The 20,971-nt window shown below is 42.2% G+C and overlaps 1 protein-coding gene across 3 annotated transcripts in view; it reads left to right on the plus strand.

Moving 5' to 3' along the window:
• The first annotated feature begins 728 nt into the window (after positions 1-728).
• DLGAP1 (DLG associated protein 1) overlaps positions 729-20,971 on the plus strand; it is a 633,130-nt gene continuing 612,887 nt past the window's right edge. For 2 of the 3 annotated variants that reach the window (XM_065585317.1, XM_005303131.5), the window contains exon 1: positions 729-1,003. The gene's annotated coding sequence lies outside the window, so the exon portion shown is untranslated. The remainder of the gene's footprint in view (positions 1,004-20,971) is intronic. The other variant, XM_005303132.5, reaches the window with a different exon arrangement.

The raw sequence follows: 20,971 nt of genomic DNA on the forward strand, positions 1-20,971 counted from the left end.
CCCCCAAAAAATCAAGAAATTGTTTCAGGCTGAACAAAATGTTTCATTCAACCCACACTTTGACCGGAAACTATTTTTTTCCTGGTTTGTTTGGGAGCTAAAAAACAGTTATTCACACAGCTCTATCCTTGACACCCCAATCAGAATTCAGCTCTTCACTAGTCTAGGTGCAGTATAAACATGTAATAATAGGAGTTCCACCCCTGACTATGCCCTGTCTACATTGGCCAGGGCAAGGATGTTAGCACCTTCCTCAAGCACCAGATGTAACCAGGCTTTTCTGCTGTAGTCTGGCCATTGTAGAGAAGGCCTAATGGCAGCAGTACAGACTGTTACTAAACTGCTGTGGGCTAATCCCTGCTACCCATGGAACCTGGTATTACATTTCTGGCAAGCCCCACGTGTAAACCACTTTCCCCAGTTCCTCCAACCCCCCAGCCCAACAGCTGTGAGTGATTTCTAGTCCCTGGGTGTACAGGTGGAGGGTCTTTCCCTTACATAATCTCTCGGGGATTGGGGCGCACCGGGCGGGCGTCTCTTTCCTCCTCCCCTCAAGGGCCAGGGAGGAGGCAGGCTCGCCCGGGCACCCCGCGGCCAGCTCCTGGGGGGGCCGCGGCGGGGCACCGCGTTGGCTGCATGTGGGTGCAGGGGCCAGTAGCAGCGAGGGCTGCAGCGAGCGCTGTGGTGGGTGGGCGAGGGAGCGCGGGGCTCCTCCCCCTCTCCCCAGCAGCACTAACGTGCGCACACGGGTGGGGGTGTGTGAGCGGCGAGTCTCCCTCCCCGCTCCTCTCCACGGGCGCAGCCAGAGCCGCGCGTTGCCGGACTCCACTGCAGCCGCCCGCGCCTGGCCAGGAGGGCTGCGCGCTGCCACGCGGGGCAAACGCGCCCCGCACACGGCTACTGCGGGAAGCCTGGCCACAAACAGGGGATTAGCTGCAGCTGCCTCCCTCTCCTCCCCGACTCTCCCGCCAGCGCTGGACGGCCGGAGCGCGGACACCTCAAGGTAAAGACGCGCTTCGGTGTTGTTTGCTGCCCGTGTAAACGGGCGGCATGGGGGGCGCTGCATTCTGCCCCTGGCAAGCCGGCGGGGCCCCCTCCGCCTGGCCTGGGGGTGGCTGCTCCTGGGGGCTGTGGGACTCCCTTCCCTGGGAGAGGTGTCGCCCCTTGGCTCTGCGTGGAAGGGCGTGTGTGTGTGTGTGTGTGGGGGGGGTGCTTAGCAAACGCGGGCCCCGCTGCAGGCTGCTGCTGGCGGGGGGTGTGAGGCAGAGGAGGCGAGGTTTTGCCATGGCTGCCAGGGAGGCGGGCATCACTGGGGGGGCTGGAGAGTGGCGAGGGAAGGCGCCTGAGCCGCCCCCACCCCTCATATTTGCTGCATCGTAGGGCTGGAGAGTTCGTGGCTGGCCCCACGTTGTGGTTTGCCGCGGGTGTCTGGGCGAGAGCGGCTGGTCTGCGCGGAAAGCGGGGAGCCCCTCCTCGCTTGCCCCTCTGAGTCCCCCGGGCCCCGCTCGCCCGCCGGGTGTCTCTCTCTGTGTTGTTCTCGCAGATTTCCAGCCCCGATCCGCATGGACTCATTCCTAGTTCACAACACCGCGGGGATGTAGTAACCATGATAACGATCGCTGGCCCCCCCGGTGCACCTAGCACAGAGACGCGCGCACACACAGAGGATGATAGTACAGCAGAGGCTACTAAAATAGGTCCCTTGCTTGCTGTGTGGGCTTGACAGCTAGTTCGGCTTGCATCCGCACCCCCCCCTCCCCCCCCCCACACACACACTCTAGAAAAAGAAGTAGGGTGAGAATTGTGTGCTCTCCCAGCAAAGCCCCGGGTTGGGTATTCCCTGACACCGAGGGAAGACCCTGCCTGTATTCGGTAGTTCAGAGCGAGCAAATTGAGTAAGCCGGGCTAGGTTTAAAAATCAAACAATGCCCGCTCCTCAGGGCTGGAGGGAGAGGGCTAACACATTACACTTTCATTTTCTGGGAGTGCGGCTGCTGGAGAACCTTTCGAGGCAGAAAGGGGGAAGAAATGAAGACTGCATTCAGGAGTCTGCGCTGCTGATGTATTTAGGAAGTGTAAATCTCTCTCTCTGTGCGAGAGAGGATGGCTGAAAACCCAGGGAAGGCTGAATTGGTCATAGTTCCTTGTCAGTTTAAGCTACTGCGTTTGGCTCAGCTGATGCTAAAAGAGGTTCAGCACTGAAATGTCTGGAGGACCCTCGTTAATAAACCCGTTCACTAGTCAAGGAACAGCAAACCTAGTCTGTGTGTGTGTATGAAGGGACAGACTGGGGAGGTCAAGGCTTTTAGATGAACTAGAAGCTCATCATCCCAATCCCTTTCACAGTAGAGAGATGTTTCGGTGTGGCATTTTCCCTCAAAACACCTAATACACAAAAGCAGCCAAATGTAAACAACATATTGTAAAGATCAATAAATGTTAACTGGACAGTTTCTGAAAAGCCAGGATTATTTGTCTCCCCCCTCCAGGGGGTAAAATGGCCAGTATTCAATCTGGGCTAGGACCTGAGGACCACAAGGCATTTGAAGTTGCTGTTAGGGATAGTTGGGAAAATCTATGACACAGAAAAGTCTCATTTATGCTATTTGATTAGGAATTTTGGTCCTTTAACTTGGATTGGGTTTAGGGAAGGCATTTTTACTGCTCATGCTACTCAGTGTTCATAATGGGGATTTTCATTTGATTTGCATTTTTGAGCAGGAATGGTGTACAGAAAGTAAAGGGTGTAAACATGCCCTCCCAGACAATCACCAGGAGATTTTTCTTCTTGTGACTTGATTGGTGGTAGAGGTGGGGATTTAAAGCATTTCAAAAGCAAATTTGGAGAACGTATAAATCTTGCACGTTTTTTTTTTTAATCATTTTCTAGATTTCTGAAGAGGCAGAGTGGGAGAAATGGAACATATCTTGTTTTGGAGGATTATTCTCACCTACTGTGAACAGATTCAAACTTATATAAATCTCCCAGTATCTTGAGAAAAATATCACATTTAGCAAGGGCTGTTATGTAATTGTGGTTTTATTTTTGTAATCTAGATAAGGATAACAGTCAAACTATTGTACTGTGTTTATTTTTAAACAAGATTGATGTGCTTATTTAGTCTGGGGGGAATGCTGAGAAATTAATATTAATCAGGAACTACTTTGATTCTACATGTGATTGATTTTTTGGATAATGTTTTATTCATATTTTTATATTTACTAGAAGTATACTGTATACATTTTCTATTATTTAAAAAAAATGTAGCTGACCTATGATAAAAACCGGAAAACACTGAGAATAGTTGTCTAACGTTCTGATAATCTACTTCTAAATTAATATCAAGGGCATAGATGTGATAATCATAGATGACAGATGCTCTCCCTGTTGCATTGTACAATACATTTTTATATTAATAAACATATACTATTTTATATAGTGGTCAGTTTTAAAAGGCAACATTAGCCTGCAAAGGTCTTTGAGATATAGTAGCGCACTTCAAAAGTTTCTGCTGGTTTGATAGATGTTACCTGTTCCACCAGTATTCCCCCTGTTAAGTACAGGGGTTATCCTGAAACAACTGGAGTATCCAATACCACTGTTAACTGTTGGTGAATACTGAGTGTTTAGTGACAATCACTGTATTTCTTTTTCCTTCTTCACTCTTTATACTTGTTTTCCTGTTATACTTCCGAATTATTGAAATCAGATGTCAGCTAATGAAAACAAACATCAGCACAAATGCTGTATTTTTTACTAGAGAGGTAATTAGGTACTTTATTTTTTAAGTTAACAGTAGTGCTTTGCTTTATGTATTTTTCTGAATTAAAGGGATTTTTTTCTCAACTAAACAGGCATTTTGATACTACATTTTGTAAATAGTCGCTTAATCAAAGACCATTCTAATCTATTTAGTGTTGGATGGGCACTTTAATCATATAAATATAAAATGTGCATGAGAGAGATTTTGTGATGTTGCCCTTCGTATAATGATATTACAGCTGAGGGCAACTGAATTAGTCACGCTAGCATCTGGAAGTACAACATGTAATGTGCATACAGTTGTTAAAAGAATATATTAGATAAAACTCAGTTCCTTAACAAATAGCTTTTGAAAGTACTGTCCACACAATTTTACATTGTGATTTTCAAGCTATGGTCTCAGAGTGTGAAACTTGATTCAAGATATTCTAACTGTAACAGACGGGCACAATGCCGTCAAATTTGTGGTGTCATTTTAAGACGATAGAGCTCAAGGCACTTAATCATGAGATATTGTATCCTATCCTTAATCTCTGTAACCAAAATTAATTTTTACGGCTTCTACAGTGTAATCTTTCATATTTAAGAAGGCTGTTTTTGTCAGTAATATATAATACATGTTGTGTGCCTCTGTTAATTCCAAATTCTGGACCTCTGCACAAAGTCCAGCCAAAGGAACCTGAATAGGGGATCTCCACGGGAACTAGAGGAATGGAATCCTTTCCCTTACCGCAGGACAAGAATACAAGCATATCCATTCTATAGCTTCTAGCAGCAGTCACTGGCACCTTCTTCTTTTACATGGGATTGTTGTTGAGTGACTATGCATAGCTGTGCCTTTGCTGCTCCCTAATGCTTCCTCTCTGCTATCTCAAACAGAGCGGTGGTCATGCGGAGGGTGCACAGTATCCTTGCACATGCGCAGCACTGCTGCAGTTGTTGCCCCCACATTTTGTTCCTTCCACCCCATAGGGTTGACCTTCATGAATATGCTTTTGCTCTTTGAAGAAAGCACTTTTTTTTTCTGTCAGGCAGTTGGTTTGAAGATGCTGGTCCTATCTATGTCTAAGAACTCAGAGAACCTTATTTATTTCATCTCTTTTTATTCCACTTTGGAGGAATGATGGACCTTTCTTCTTTGTTATGTAGGACTTTCTTGGACAAAGTTTCTTATGGTGTTATGATCTGGCTTTGTATAATTTGAAAACATTTGTGAGGGGCAGTGATTTTCTTTTTGTGTTGATATTTGATGTCCAGATTTCTATTTGGGTAAAGATATGTGATATTGGATCATTTGAAAACATCTGCTAGAGCAACCAGCCTTAATACAAATACTAGTATCATTTGTGGATCTGTAATTAGAAGGCAGATACTAATTCCAAGTCTCGCTCCTCAAACTACTCTTACTTGGTGGTGAGTTGTTCAGGTCTATACACTCTTTAGAATGCTTCAGGATGCTTTGGAATCATGGAACATATTTCTGCTCCAGGAACCCTCCACTTCCACCATGTTTCTATGGGAACTACCTTGTTATCCCTTCTTTTTTAGAAAACTATTCTCTCTATCACATCAATACCAGGTCAAGAAGCCATCACTATATGCAAAACCAGATACCTTTGGAACATGACCTACTAAAGAGAATTGAATTTGCACCCCTTTTCACTGTTTTTCTAGTATGCGGACAGCTGCATTTTATTTCTTTTAAGCTGAGGGAACAGTATTTGATCAGTGAGAAGCCATTTTCAAAGGGTTCTCTATAGGATGTCAGTTACCCTTCCCATATCCGAAACTATCATTCCAGTTCCACACCACGATGTTTATTACTATATTGTAAGAATTTCAGACCAGCATGTTGTCTCATAGTTCCTTCTTTTCCAACCTCAAACCCACATAAAAATATCCTTTCTGAATTCCCATGCACAAGAAAACTGGTGATTTGAGAACTGTGGGCCCTCTGTATAAGTGTGTGAAGAAGAGTAAACTTTTAGATGCTGGTAGGTTGTCTTCCTTCAGGCTGTGACTCAGTTGCTACATTTTTATCTCCGGACCTCAAAGATGTGTATTGCCAGTTCGTATTTGACTGTCCCACAAGTTATGCCCAATGTTCTCCGGTCCAATAAAACTCCATTCTGTGCAGGACCTGGGTGAGGAGAAGAATGTATTTTATCTTGTGATTCCCAGGACTACTGGGGGCTAGTTTGATGCACAGCACCAGTAAAACCAACACCAAGATTGCTCTAATTTGTGTTGGCTTGTAACAGCTCCCAGCAAACACTTCTGATGTCACTGTGGGGTGGCATAGAAGGATGTAGAGCCTATGCTGGCTCTTACTCCAGCTAAGATTCCTCAGGCTATTATTCAGCAGCCTGGTCTGAGAACCTGCTTGGACACTTTTTCTCTTCCAGGCTCAGTCTTAATCCCTATCTAGAGCATACAGATGGAAAGTAACAGCTGCAGATAGCAACTGGAGCATTCTCATTAAAACCAGCTAAGGTGGGTTGGTAAGATGGGAGGCCAGTGTTTAATAAATAAATTAAAATACCATAATAGAGAGTGGGGGTTTCTGTGGCAGCTGCCCCAAAAGTAACTTCTGTAGCTAATTCTTTGTTGGTATTCTGCAGCTGTCTTGGGAGATGATGGTTTCATAGGCTGAGCATGTAAGTATCTCTCTGATTAACATGTTGAGAACTGCTTTGTCTGATGTTCTCACCTTGTCTTACACACAGTAAAAGTGTTGAGAAATGAAAAAGAAACCTTGGTTTCTATTAGTTGGTAATAGACTCAACTGTACCTTTTACCCACCACCTTAGTAAGGGGTTAATGTGGAGATGCACTGCTCCAGCAGAAGCCCTGGGTGACATCATGTCTCAGAGAAACACAATGCCTCATGGAACTCCCCGGTACTCAGGGAGGTCAGGCCTCGTGCTGTGACTTCAAGGGGTTGAACATTCTCCTATGCCAATGGTACATCTCTGTGGTGTATGGTGGGACAAGGGCCATGGCCCAGCTGCTTCCTCTCCTTTTGCTGTGGGCCTAAGGGATGCTAGAAGCTTGAGGTTTCCAGCTGTGTCTAACCACAAGGAGGCTGACAGAGGCTTCTTGTTCTTCCCAGTTCACACCCATTCTCTGCCTATGCACCTGTAGAGCAGCCGGGCATAATTTAGCCCAGTATTTGCTATTGTGGTTGATATTCCTCCTGTCAACTATATTGCTGCCATACCTCTTTGTTTTCATATTTTCTGCCACAGGACAATTCTGTGGAACTCAAGAAGAGTGAATTCCTGTAGGTTCTTACAAAATGGGATCCTGTCATAGCAAGTCATCTACCCAACTGTTTGCCTCATCTCAGAGAGAGCAGGTCCCTTCCTCATGGAGTAAAGGCTTATTTGATGAAGAGAGGAACTTAAACAAATGTTCTTAAACATATTTTGCGAATACCATAATCTCTTATTTTTTCTCCCAGTGACAAGAGGTGTATTACATGACTGAGAAGCAAATAAGAATAAACGGGGAAAAAAACCTCACACAAAGGATAAATAGTGCAGCTAGGACTCACCTTTATGAGTTCTTAGGTGGTAGCCACACTGGCTGTATCAATAAAATATTACAACCATTGTGATGTCAAAACAAGCTAATTTCATCCAGATCCAAACAGGCTAGTATATTTGTATAGTTCTGTTAGCTGAAGAACATTAGTATGATGTAACATAATATATCTATCATAGAATATAGTATAGTTTCATGCATAGCATACAATATTATTGAACCATTTTTTATGAGAAAATCACCTTGAATAGTTAGACATTTCTGTTTCTAGCATTAATAGTTTTAATAAATATATGCAGTCAGTTTATTTATATATACTGACTCAAGTAGCATTGACAGTTATTAGACCAGTAATTGTGTATCCAAAAATATACTGTATAGAGTATTGTTGTTTTTATTTTTTTACAGATTACAGGGAAATGCTTACATTTATTTGGGAAACAGTCATTCTTAGTGAGAAAAGGCATTATTTTTATTGATGCACTTATTTATGATATTTGGTCAAGAGATTAGATATTTGCTGCACTAAATAAACTCAAAATTGCACTATGGAGCCTTTGTTTCATGTCCTCTGAATGTTTTCTTGCTGATAGAGAGAAGATGAATCTAAAAGTATTTATAGTAGAGGTACTGATGTTGAAGTCAATAGAGGCTAATGTGTGGTGAACAAACCAGCTGGCTGCTTGCTTATCCAAGAGAGCAGTATTTATAAATCTACCTGCTAAGATGCTATGAACTCATTTGTTTTATTGGTTCTTAGATTTCCATTTTTAAAACTATAGTCTAGTCTAACCCATATAGATATGGCACAGACAAAAATCACTTGAAAGATGGGGTTGTTTTTTTCCCCCCCCCCCCCCCAAGAAATTCTGCAGAGTTGTCATAAGGCCCATATCAGTTCAACTACAGTACTTAATGTTTAATTGCAGATGAATAACAGTTTATTTCTAATAGGTTAGTGACATAAGGCAACATAGTACCTGGTAATTACCATTTTTCTCTGAAAATCTGTAAATGTGTGATACCAATAAAGATCTCTTACCATAGATCAGCAACAATGCTCTAGTAGATTTCTGGGCTGCAGAATGCTCGTGATGCTATTTTATTTCTCTATAACTGAGGATGGTGGTATGTTTGCTATCTGGGAATTTGTACACTGTTTTATAATGAAAGATATATGGCAAAATTATGTGTGAACAAGGGTATTTATGCATGAAAAGGAGTATTTTCTATTCTTTCATCTATTGCTAGTTAAGTGTTTCAGTCATCCAGTCAATAGACAGAAACAACATTGCATGGTTTACGTGACAATACACCACAAATAAATAATGAATGGGCTAAGTGAACAGTACATTTACAACCCACAGATACTTTACGCTAATAAACTATTTGGCAGCTACTTGCAAGTTACAGGGTCAGTTTGCAAACGGGGGAGGGGGGGAGGAAAAAGGGATAAATGTAATCAGGTAACTTGTTTGCAATCAGTAATTTGTACAGTTCTGTAAATAATATGCTGCTATTAACAATTTACATCAGTAAATGGGGGATCTAGACAAGTATGAATATCCTTATGAAGATAAGCCTGGCCCCCCCAAATTCATGTAAACAAAGGCCCAATCATGTGAATGTTCAAAAATCGCAAATAATAAAGAGTAGAGACATGGACATGCTCTGCAATACAGTATTTGACTAGCTTTAGTTACAAAGCACCAATAGTGTGCTAAGTACATATAAAACCAACATAGCATGTTTTGAATTAATTTACCTTTTGCATAAATAAATAAATGGAGTTTCCTACAAAAACACTTCAGTTTGTACCCTGGGCTTGATCCTGCACTCACTTTAATGGAGATCTGTTTGAGCAGGGAATTCAAGACAAGCTCTTTGACCTATCAAAAGCAGATGAGTTTATGTGAACAGCAGGTAGGTGGTGTGTTACATTGGGGATGTTCCATTACCCAAATGCTATGCAAACACCTTAATTGATTATGCTTAGCCTACTGCTTACCTGTTATTTTTTTGCACTACTTTTGGAGAGATATATATATATGGTGAGGGATTCGATCATACCATCTTTTTAGAAGGCCAGACTTCTCTCCAGAGCATGGAAAAAGTGAACAAGGTACATGCATTGCATCAATAATACTCCTTATTCTAGGCTTAGATTGCCCCTGGAAAAACCTGTCTGTAGCAGAGGACCTTTCGAGAAAGAGGAGGACTCAGCTTCATGTTTCAGTTTCTTCTGAACTCTTCAGTCACTGAGACAAGGTTTACTCCCCTTGGAAGACGATGCAAGGACTTGGCTCTGCCACCATACCCACTCTCTTGGCAGACTTTCCATTTCTGTGGACACTTCAGGTTGGCTTATGCTGCCATCCACCTTGCTGAGTATTTTGGCTCTTGAACTTTAGTATGGCCAGAAGAGAGTTGGACCTTTTTGTATTAGGCTGGAGAAAGGTTTAATTTATGAAGAAAGTCTTTCCTCTAAAACTTAGTAAAGATCAGATGTGTGGCAGTATATCACCTGGGAACCATGTACATATGTAAATCAGATCTGCAAAAAATCTCAAACTATTGAAGTTAGTTATTTGTGTATAATGATCTCATGTTAAACTGTTGAAGAGCAGTGTATAATACAGTACGTTATTATTTAGGACTAAATCATACAAGTCTTTCACACACAACTACACATGGAGAACACTGGGAGAAGGTTTGCAGGGTCAGGTGCTTATTCTGTAAAACACAACATAGTTCAGAAAGACTTGTTATTGTAGGAAGAGATAACAAATGGAGGATTCAGGGATCCAATAGGACTTTGTGTTTTTACAGAACAATTGTGACCCATTGGGAGCTCTGCTGCCCCATTTTAATTTTCTTTGCTTCCCTTACCCTAGTAGAGAAGAATATAGGGCTTTTATAAGTGGTTCAGAGATTGATTTAGACATGCTGACCTGCTCAGGATATTTCATGTCAACTTCCTTCACAACTATAATGCATTCAAAACTGACTATTATGTTGGTCCGAGTACTGTTTGAATAGACTAACATTGTGTTATCCCAGTTGTGTTGTATGAATTGGTCTTTTACAATTAAAGACAGATAAATCTATTGACATTGCATTAGCATTGAGCTGAAGCTTTACATGCAAACAGTTGGCCTTGTTCACTGTTCCTCTCTTCCATCCCACAATGGTTGCTGGCCCTAAGTCAGCAACATGGGTGGCAAACCTGTAGTACATGCTGAGATCGAAGTTTTTCTTCCTTTTAGTTTTTGCATTTTTGTCTAGGCAGGATTGATGTTTTAGGATTTTGTCTTACTCGGCCAAACAGGGAGGGGGTAAGATCCCTTAACCTCCATGCCTTCTTAGCCTACTTGCAGTTTAGTTCTGCCCCTGGTCTCTAGAAACTCCCCACAGTGTGGAGAGAGGCTGGGAGTAGCTGGCCAAATGCAAGGGGGATGTAAGTGGAATCCTTTCAGGAGGCATTGTGGCTGTGAATTTCTTCCTGGGGCTGCTTCTGTGGCAGGACGCTTACTCGGGGCTAACCTGAAAGCCCAATCCAGCCCTTAGTGATCAAACCCTTCATACTACCCTTGAAAACATACTCATAATGTTGAGAATTAACACTCTGTTAGTCAAATACCACTGGCCATGTAATATCACCATGGATACAATCACAGTGGAATGGGAAGGCTTACTACTATAATAACCACAGCAGATTGACAATGGCAGAGCAAATAGTATATAAAATTCTTTCAAAATAAGATGTGTGCCCCTCCACAAACTGTAAATAATCACTTCATTATTTAGTGTGCTGTGATATATGAATGAATTTTTAAAAAATTGACTACAGTACAGCTGTACTGTGAAGCCTAATGTGATAAAGGTTTTCCCACCACCAGTAGTCCAATAACTTATTACTACAATTAAGATTCATAGATGTGATTCATTCTGTCTAACCAGATACAAATTGTTTTTTATTTGTGTAAGTTATTATTCAAAGCCATAGCTGAATTCATATGATACAAGAATATTTAAAGGACCACTGAATTAACTATATTTCATATATATTTGAAACAAATAAAACTTTTTGACCAAACAATGTTGAAATGATTAGTAGCCTGTGTTTTAGTTTGAGTAATCAAGAGGCCAGTTCCTATGCCTAGTGAAACTAATTGCAAATCTCCCATTGACATCCCTCGGAGCAGGACTGAGTCCTATGTTAGATACTGAAACGTACAATGTTTGTAACCCAGATAGATGGTCATTTTCTGGTTTGTTCATCCTTGCTAAGTATTGTTTTAAGCTTTACTGCCTGCTGTGTGTTTTGCAGAAGACAAATTATAGCAAAGCCACAGTATAGTGAACAAAAACTTAAAATGAATTAATCAGTGTGTGGACTGCACACATTGAAATCTGTCAGAAATGGATACATTAAATAAAGGAAAAAAATCATGTTTTGGTGTCTGAATTATCAGATTAGTCATGGATTGTTGCCCACAAACAATTTTACAGAATCTTAACGGATAGTACTTCCTGTCTGCTAGGTTCCATTATTGTCTTTACAGTATGCTGCTAGTCACACTGAATAAATTCATTGGATTTTCACAGGGATAAGTTTGAATAAATGCTGTAATTTATCAGCGTGCTTGCTTAAGTTAGTACACATAGTTTCAAGGGTTTTTCCCACCCACTGTAAAAATCATAAGGAAAAATGCTGAAAATGTAGGATTAATTTTGGCTGTATTTAGAGTTGGGTAAATACTCTTTTTTTTGGGGGGGGGGAGAAGACAATTAATCATGACTTAGTCACTAACTATTTTTACTAGTTCTGTTTGTATTTAATAAAATACGAAATCAAAATAAAAAATACTAAGGAAATAGTTCTGCCAAAACATTTTTTTTAGCCTTTTCATAATGTCAAAATAGGCCTGATCCTGTTTTCCTTGTGCACCCACTATCCATTGATTTCAGGTAAATTCCTACCTAGTGCTACATGGAAGCACAAATTACATTGTCATTATCCTATCTCTCAGGAGACATTAAGCACCAAAGGCCAGGTTCTTCTCTAGCGCATCATCAATGAAGTAAATGGAGTTATAGCAGGGATGAATGTGACCCAATGCCAAATTCAAGTCGGTGTGAAACTAAGTACTTGGAGCCAACTACTGAGTTGTTCATTCTGGAATTCTAATTTTTGGCATATGGTATGTACACATACTTAATTCTCTTATCTCATCCAATACTTTTCTAAAGAAAAGGGGAGAGAGAAGAAAAGTGACTATTTGACAGGAGTATTGCATCACTGGCTAAAGAAATGGGAACAAATTCACCTGTGATGTAAACCTGTTAGATTATGTCAGGAAAGTATTTGGTCCTTCGTGACTTAATATTCTATAAGTGCCATATTAGGCATCACAGTAGACAGAGGTTAAGATAAACAAGCATGAAAAGTGCAAAGGAAAAGGCTTATCTTCTATGCAGTAATATTATAATTTGACAAATCATAGGTATGAAGCTGAATACAGTAGCAAATAAGTGAAACCATATTTTTTCTCCTTGTTGCTTTAAAGAAATGTTTTCTATTGAGCTTAACTCTATTTTCAGGCTAATGAATTTGAAGCAAAATTGTGCTTTGTAAAAGGAAAAGAATTTATATATAAATTATGACTTGAACCACAGAAGAAAACTACATCAAACTGAAACAGTCTAAATAATTTTTTTGTCTAGCTTAACTGTAAATAAGCACTTTGTTCAAGTGACCTTTCTCAAATGAAGTAATAAAAATGTACAGCAAAGCATGAAAGTAACAAATCAGTCTCTTCGAGCTTTAAAATATTTAGGCCTGTATTTATGATGACAATTCAGAAGTGACTTTCCCGTTTCACAGATGGTAAATTAAATAGTTCATTTCTGCAGTTTCAGACCACTTAAGTTAGTTAAATAAAAAAGGTTTTGTTACATATACTTAATATAATGTCACATTAATGTGAAAATGGTAAACTTATAAACAATTACAGTGCTAAACAAACCGTAACAAATACCATTATTTTCCACATAATTGTGTGATACATGAAATTAGTAAGAGGTTAGAAGGAAAGTATGCTCGTATTTCTAAAATCTATCATTAATCACAAAATTTAGTTTATCAAGAACCTGAATTGCAATCCATTTATATTAACTTCAGTAAGATATTCTCTAAGGTCACACTATGTTAGAATTGTTGATATCGTTATAATTCATATAGAGAGTAAAATCCTCCTAGCCATGTTGAAGACAATGGCAAAACCCCCATTGACATAAATGGGGCTAGGATTTTATCCATTGACTCTCACTGAGTTGCCCCCAAAAAAGCTTGTCACAAATCCTAACTGTAAAATGTACATCTAAAATATTTATCAATATAGAAATAATTTATGGTTTAGTACGGGGTTCTCAAACATGGGGGTCGTGAGCTGTCAGCCTCCACCCCAAGCCCTGCTTTGCCTCCAGCATTTATAATGGTGTTAAATATATTAAAAAGTGTTTTTAATGTATAAGGGGGGTCGCACTCAGAGGCTTGCTGTGTGAAAGGGGTCACCAGTACAAAAGTCTGAGAACCCCTGGTTTAGTATAAATGGAACAATCCATAGGACCCTGATCCGCTGTTCGTTGAAGTTGAGACTACCGTTGACTCCAATAAGCACTGCATCAGGCCCTCTGTACATAATTTTTAAAATGTCATCAGTGATTCATGTGTCACTACATAACACACATTTGTGAGAATTTTAGTGTTAGAACTAAAACACTGTATTACTGAACAGCATAAGCATCTATGATTGTGATCATGTGTCTAGAAGTAACACAAAAAGCAAGAACATGCTGAAAAAAAGCAAATGCACCTCCAAACAATTTGATGATGATCAAAAATGGTTTTTATTGACAAAATAAACACAGAAAAAAGTGATAAAACTGATATGCTAATAAATTAATCAAATGCAAATTTTGAACATACCCAGAGACACAACCATAGTATCATTAAAAACAATATATAAAATACAAAACAGATGTTTATTGATAAAGCCTTCTAAGCTCTATTAGAAAGCAGCAGGATTACTAGATTCCAACAGATCAGCCTGTCAGTAATTTGGGAAGTGCTACTATATATACTGTATTAGGCCCCAGACTCCTTCTTTTTTCTCAGGTGGAAGGATTAGCCTATTAAAGTAGATGATATTCCTTGTGGTATTTCATTTCTCAGGGTGCCTTCCATGCTCAGAACAGTGTCAAGTAAAGGCAGACTTGTAAAAGTAAAAAAGCAACCACCTTCTCTTTCCCCCCCCCCCCCCCAACCAGGTTCAATGATGTCTCATTTTTATGCACGGGAATAAAAGTCATGCAAGGTAGCATTTCACAGTAGCTTTTCTAACTACAGTGGGATTTATGCATGTGCTTAAGTGCTTTGCTGAACAGGGGTGGACTTAAGCACATGTTGATAGCTGTTCTTTTGTTCTACTGTGCCCGGAACAGCAAGTGTCCCTTATTATGTGTTTATGACTAGCCCAATGGGAGTCCAGACTCTCATGGGACCACAAGGTGCTACTGTAATAGAAATAACAATAATGAATATCTACAATGGGCAGAACGTGCAGACTCCTTTCCTTTTTCTTGACTGTTGAGTGCTTAACTGATCAATCTTAATACTCTCTTAATGTAGGTTTTTTGTATGGAATGCTGTTTTGGATAGTGAGGCTCACATATTACTCTTTGTGTGCTGAGAACCAGCTATTCAAAAGTGCTCAGGGCACACAACTAGGGCCAGATTTTCAAAAGAACTCAGCACCCAGCAGCTTACTCTGTTCTCAATGGAAACTGCTGAGTGCAGAGCACTTCTGAAAATCTGGCCTCTAAACATCATTCATTCACTTTTTCTTCCTCATTTATTATTTCTATTATAGTAGCACCTTGCTATCACCTCTTTTCCTTTTGTATTCATCTAGTACTTGTGAGCCCCTCAATACTTTTCTTAACGTCACTTGCACATATTGTGAGTCTATCAGGAAAGTCCATTGTGTGCCGTCAGTGTTGGCTTTCATGTGTCTCTGTATAAACTCGGGTGGAGTTCTAGTGATCTTTCTCTTAAGACTCTGAGTTTGCACCACTGTGTAACCAGGACATTCACCTATCTGACTTACTGGTATGTGCACTAGCATTTAAAAAGGCACAAATATTAAGGGCAAACAAACAGACCCATAATCCATGACCCTCCTGACAGTCATGACATCACCTACTCATTAAAATATTGTTCTCAACCTGAACTTCAAAGGCTAAATCTTTAAAGCTCTGTATCTGAGTTGAGCTTGCAGTACACACATGGACAATCTGGTATTTGTGTAAAATGTATATTTTTTTCATGTTGAAATATTGTGCATGTCTGCACCAATTTTTGGAATCCAGTTTAGGCTCAGCTTTGGAAAATATAGGCAAAGCAACAGAAAACATGAGAGTGCGCAATTACATAGTATCCCAGTTTTAAGACTACAAGGTGAAATTCATCTCTGTGCAGTGGGCCTGCATAGGGCCTTATGTACCTCTTATGTCCCACCTAAGATATACATTGAGGGTTTAAGTGAGGTTTAATCAGTGCATAGGGCCTTTTACAAAGAGATGAATTTTTCCCATAGAGAATAAAAGATAGTGGTTATTAGGGTTACCATATTTCCACAAGCAAAAAAGAGGGGGGGGAGCCCTGCTCTAGTCCTGCCCCACCCCATTCACTCCCTCCCACTTCCCACCCCCTGACTGCCCCCCTCAGAACTGCCAACCCCCCTGCTCCTTGTCCCCTGACTGCCCCGACCCTTATCCACACCCCCACCCCATATTCGCACCCCCGCCCCCAGACAGACCCCCGGGGACTCCCATGCCCTATCCAACTGCTCCCTGCCCCCTGACAGGACCCCCAGAACTCCTGACCCATCCAACCCCCTCTGCTACCCGCTTGCCTCGACCCCTCTCCACACCCCTGCCCCCCTGACAGCCCCCCAGACCCATCTAACCCCCCTGCTCCCTGTCCCTGACTGTCCCAACCCCTCTTCACACCCCTGCCCCCTGACAGCCTCCTCGTCCCCCCTCCCCCCAAACTCCCGACCCATCTAACCCTCCCTGTCCCCTGACCAGGGCCAGCTTTAAAGAGCCCAGGAATCAGGCTGCTGGGGCCGCCGTCCTGGGGCCGGAACCGCTGGGGCTGGGCCGGAGGGAGCCGCTTGGCCAGGGCCGCGCCCCCCTGGAGCTCTCCTCCTCGCGCCCCCCCGCCCCAGCTTACCTGCTGCTGCTTCCCGCTTCCCCCTGCTTCTTTTCAGACTTCCCGTGAAGATCTGATTCCCAGGAAGCAGGGGAGGGGGAGGAGCAGGTGGGCGGAGCGTTCAGGGGAGTAGAGGAGGGGGAAGACAGCTGCGGGGCCGGACAGCGTGGTAAGGCTGCAGGGGATGGGGAGAGCCGGGAAGGGGCTTTGGGTGCCCAGCGGTGCTTGGCCACTGCTTTTCTGTCTATAAATAGCTGACCGGGGGGAAATCGTGGACATTTTTAGATTTTTTTTTTAAAAATCCCCCCCGAGCGGCTATTTATAGACCGAAAAGCCGGACATGTCCGGGGAAATCGAACGTATGGTAGCCCTAGTGGTTATGCTGGAAGATAGTGTATATTTCTCTCACTGAGGACTTAGAATACTTAAGACTATCAAACTCATTTCAATGTCAGTTGCTTTTCTAGGGGTGAAAAGTCAACCAGGCTTTCAAGAGAAGTTTGCTAATTGGAGCAATGAACATTTCATTAATGTTCCATTCACAATAGAAGATAATTGCACTATGATGGGCTGTCCTTTTGATTCACATACAGAATAAGACCACAGGTTGATCTGCTCTTGTCAGATCTTGGTGCCTGACAACAATATGCATGTGTCTGTTGTAACGTTTCTGAAAGACTTTTTCTGTAAACCCCTTATTTATTGCCACGCTTTAGTCTGTGATTTGATGTTCCTCTTTTGCTTCATTTAACTTCTTTTATACCTCAGACATCTGCCCCTTGACATTTTATTCACTGGCTTGAGTCTGCAGGGAACAAAACATCTCTGCACAAGAGATGTGGTATAAAGATAAATTCTAATATATGGACATGGAACTAAAAAAATTACAGTAAAATCTTAGGACTGAAGAGGAAAATGACTTGTGCTTGATTTTTAGGAATTAAGTAACTTCTTTAGAGTAGTGGGACCACTGGGATGTGTACTAACAGTACTCTGCTCCCTTCCTGTGCATGCAGCTTAGTCCTGTGATCATGAAGCAGCTGGTGCTGTTTTATGTAGCTGAGGTATCAGCCTTCTAACGTGACTCTGGGATCTACTATTGATGGTGTGATGGATCTGCTGTGCAGGGGACTACAATGCCTATCAGCACTCTTTCTAGTGCACTTCCCTTTCCCCTGATGAGGTAAGGGAAAAATCCTGAGCCAGGAAGTGCGAGGCTCCCTTGGGGTGAGGTGGATGCATGGCAAAGTGGGAGCTGCAGGAGAAGATGAAGCATGAGCCACTTGGCAGACCTGGAGCTGAGGAGAAGCCCTAGGAACTGTACAGAGCTGCAAGTGGAACAGGCTGTGACTGCAGGTCTGTGTGGGACACATGGGAGAGCAGCAGTGACTGTGCAGGGAGCCAGTGCAGAGGGGCCCCGATGAGAGAGACTAACTGGGCCTGGCTTGGAAATGTGCAAGCACCTATTCGCTCAAGTAGAGACTGGACTGGAGAGGGCAGCCCAGGCACTAGGCCTGACTCTCCATTATACTGCCCCAAGGACCCAGCAAGAACTGCTATTGCCCACTTTGAACTGCAAATGTTTAAGCCTTTATACCTAGGTATTTGCAACCATTCCCTTTCCTGCCAGCCCTATTAAAATTCCCTTTCCCTTAGCCATGTGTCTGAGTGGTTACTGGGACCCACCAGGAATAGCGCCCACAAGACCTGGGTGCTGAAGCACCAACAGTACTTGCCTCTGAGTTGCAGTATACCTTGCATGCTACTAGCACCCTGGGGGTTTGGTGTTCTGGGCAGTCCCAGTAAGTGCAGTACTGAAAATCTTGACATGAGGCCCAATAGACAGCAGACGAGGGGATTGTGTGCTGGGAGGTGCAGCACAAAAGAATATCGGAGGGAAGGCAGGGACTGCTCTTCAGAGCTACTGACTATGATCTTGGGGAAAGGATTCCATTCCCCATGGAACATCAGAGGCAAAAGCCCATTTTCCTGGGTTTATCTTCTTCCTCAATGACTGAAGATCAGAAATATATTGTAATGGTTGTGGTCATGTATGCTTAGATGGATCATACATTAAAGGCAAGCTAAGGTCGCAACGGTAAGCATTATACACCTACCCCGATATAATGCGACTCGATATAACACGAATTCGGATATAATGCAGTAAAGCGCGGGGGGCGGGACTGCGCACTCTGGTGGATCAAAGCAAGTTCATTATAACGCGATTTCACTTATAATGCAGTAAGATTTTTTGGCTCCCGAGGACAGCGTTATATCGGGGTAGAGGTGTAGTTGCAGATGCAGCCCCTTTCTGTATAAGCACTATGACACAGCATGGGCAAGCTTAATTCTGATATTGCCTGGCTTTTCAATCCTACCATTCTTTTAAAGTGCTAAATTTTTAAGTAAAGAAAACTGAACTCCTCCGCCCTCAGAAGTTCCATATTGTAGAATCACATTCATTCTCACATGGGTCAAGAGCAGCATTGGGACTGCTACAGCACAGAGTTCCAACGAGCTACTGGAGAAAGAGGTAGCAGTAGCAGGCTGTTATCCTTCAGGGTGGCTAGCATGGTATTGCCCCTGCTTCTGTGGCTGCACTATTTTTAGTGTGCTAGCTCAAATGAGAACTAGCGTGAGTATGTGTATGCAAGCTGGGAATCACATCCCCTAGCTCGTATTGTAGACCTAGCCAAATAGGCCTCCAGATGCGATGGTCTGCAGTACTGCCTATATTGTTAAGGGGCAATCTAGCATGTCTACTTCTATGTAAAACCCTCTTCCAAAGCCTCCAAACTCTGGGGATATACCAGATATGAATAGAGCTACAGCTATTAAGATTTCTTCAAATGCTGTAGCTTCCAAACTTCTTGACTGTGAAATTCGAAGGAAACAACCCACTTAAAAACTGAAGTGTGTGGTCCTTGAGAATAACCAGAAATACTGTAATTCAAAATTTGAAATATTTCCTTTTTTGGTAAGCCCATTTACAGTTCAAGTTGCCTGTATCACCTTAGATGCACTGTAACTTACTAAGACTTAGTTACAAGTGCTACAACAGCACAGCTGTCGCACTGTAGCTGTGCTGCGGTATGTAGGCACTTTAAAGTGACAGAAGGGCGTTTTCCATCACTAGTAAACCCATCCTCTTGAGAGAAGGTAGCTAGCTGATGGAAGAATTCCTCAGCAGTTGGGCTTACGTTGGCTTTACTACGTCTCTCGGGTGTGGGGGGTTTTCACACCTGCTGAGTGACATAGCTAGGTACACCTAAATTTTAGATGTAGACCAGGCCTTAGTCAGAATTTTACTGGCCTTGTTTAAAAGATTAAAAAGTGCTGCTTATAAAATCTTTTTAATGAAGTACTTGCTGTGTGTGTGTGTGTGTGTGTGTGTTTTTAAACCCTCCTCTCCCCCCCTTTATTGGTGTTCAACCAAAAGCCTTATTGCTGTAATTACAGCTGCTGTTTCTACTTGCTCTGAGTTGGTATGGAAACGTTCCCAGATAAGGTGGCAGTAGAGGCTTGACTGACTGCAAACAAGTATTTGCTATTTCAGCACACTAAAGGGAGTGCAGGAAATTGTTATCCACGCTCAGTAGCTACTCTGAAGGTGGTGTGACATTTTTCATTAGGGGCAGACGTTCCTGCATGTGCACACTTCTCCCTTGGTTAGAAGTTGGAAGCTCCTAACCAATCACTAGTGAGGTCTCTCGGGGTAAAAAACTGGCAGCCATTTTGAGCACTAGTCAGATCCAGTCCAGCAGGGAGATGATAGAGCTGCCGGGGTAACCCAGACTGAATCTGTGTTTTGGATCTCAATACAGTTTCCTACAATTTTATGGAAATCAGTGGCATGGAGACTGTGAAAACACCATGAAGGAGACCTTGTAGGCCAGCAACCAAATATCTTTGAGTTGTATCTCATTGACCCAAGGACAATGTATGAGCCTAATAGCTACAGCAATTTTTAGGGGTGTTTAATTTGCAATTGTGCATGTGCTCAATATGTGGCTGCCATAGGAATTGGTTATGTGGTACAACTAAATGATTTTATCTAGTTATCAGCATAATACCAAGGGTGAGCCTACATGAAAACAAAAGATCTCTGACTGTCAAAAGTCCCAATCTCTACTCCTTTTGTGCGGTTTATATATATTTTAGGGTTTAGGTGCTGTTATATTCATCTTAAAGGAAAATAATGCATCTCTAGTTAATGTTAGTCTAGCTAGGGAATGCTGTAACTGTTACGCTGAAATGGTTTCTTTTGGAGTGTTCGGAAAAGAAGAAAAGCATGAAACTTAAATGTGTGTGTAACTGGTAAAGACTGTCTACTACTAATACTAATATGGAGATATTCCTATCTCATAGAACTGGAAGGGGCCTTG

This window comes from Chrysemys picta, chromosome 2, assembly GCF_011386835.1.
Source record: "Chrysemys picta bellii isolate R12L10 chromosome 2, ASM1138683v2, whole genome shotgun sequence".
Taxonomy (NCBI): Eukaryota; Metazoa; Chordata; order Testudines; family Emydidae; genus Chrysemys; species Chrysemys picta.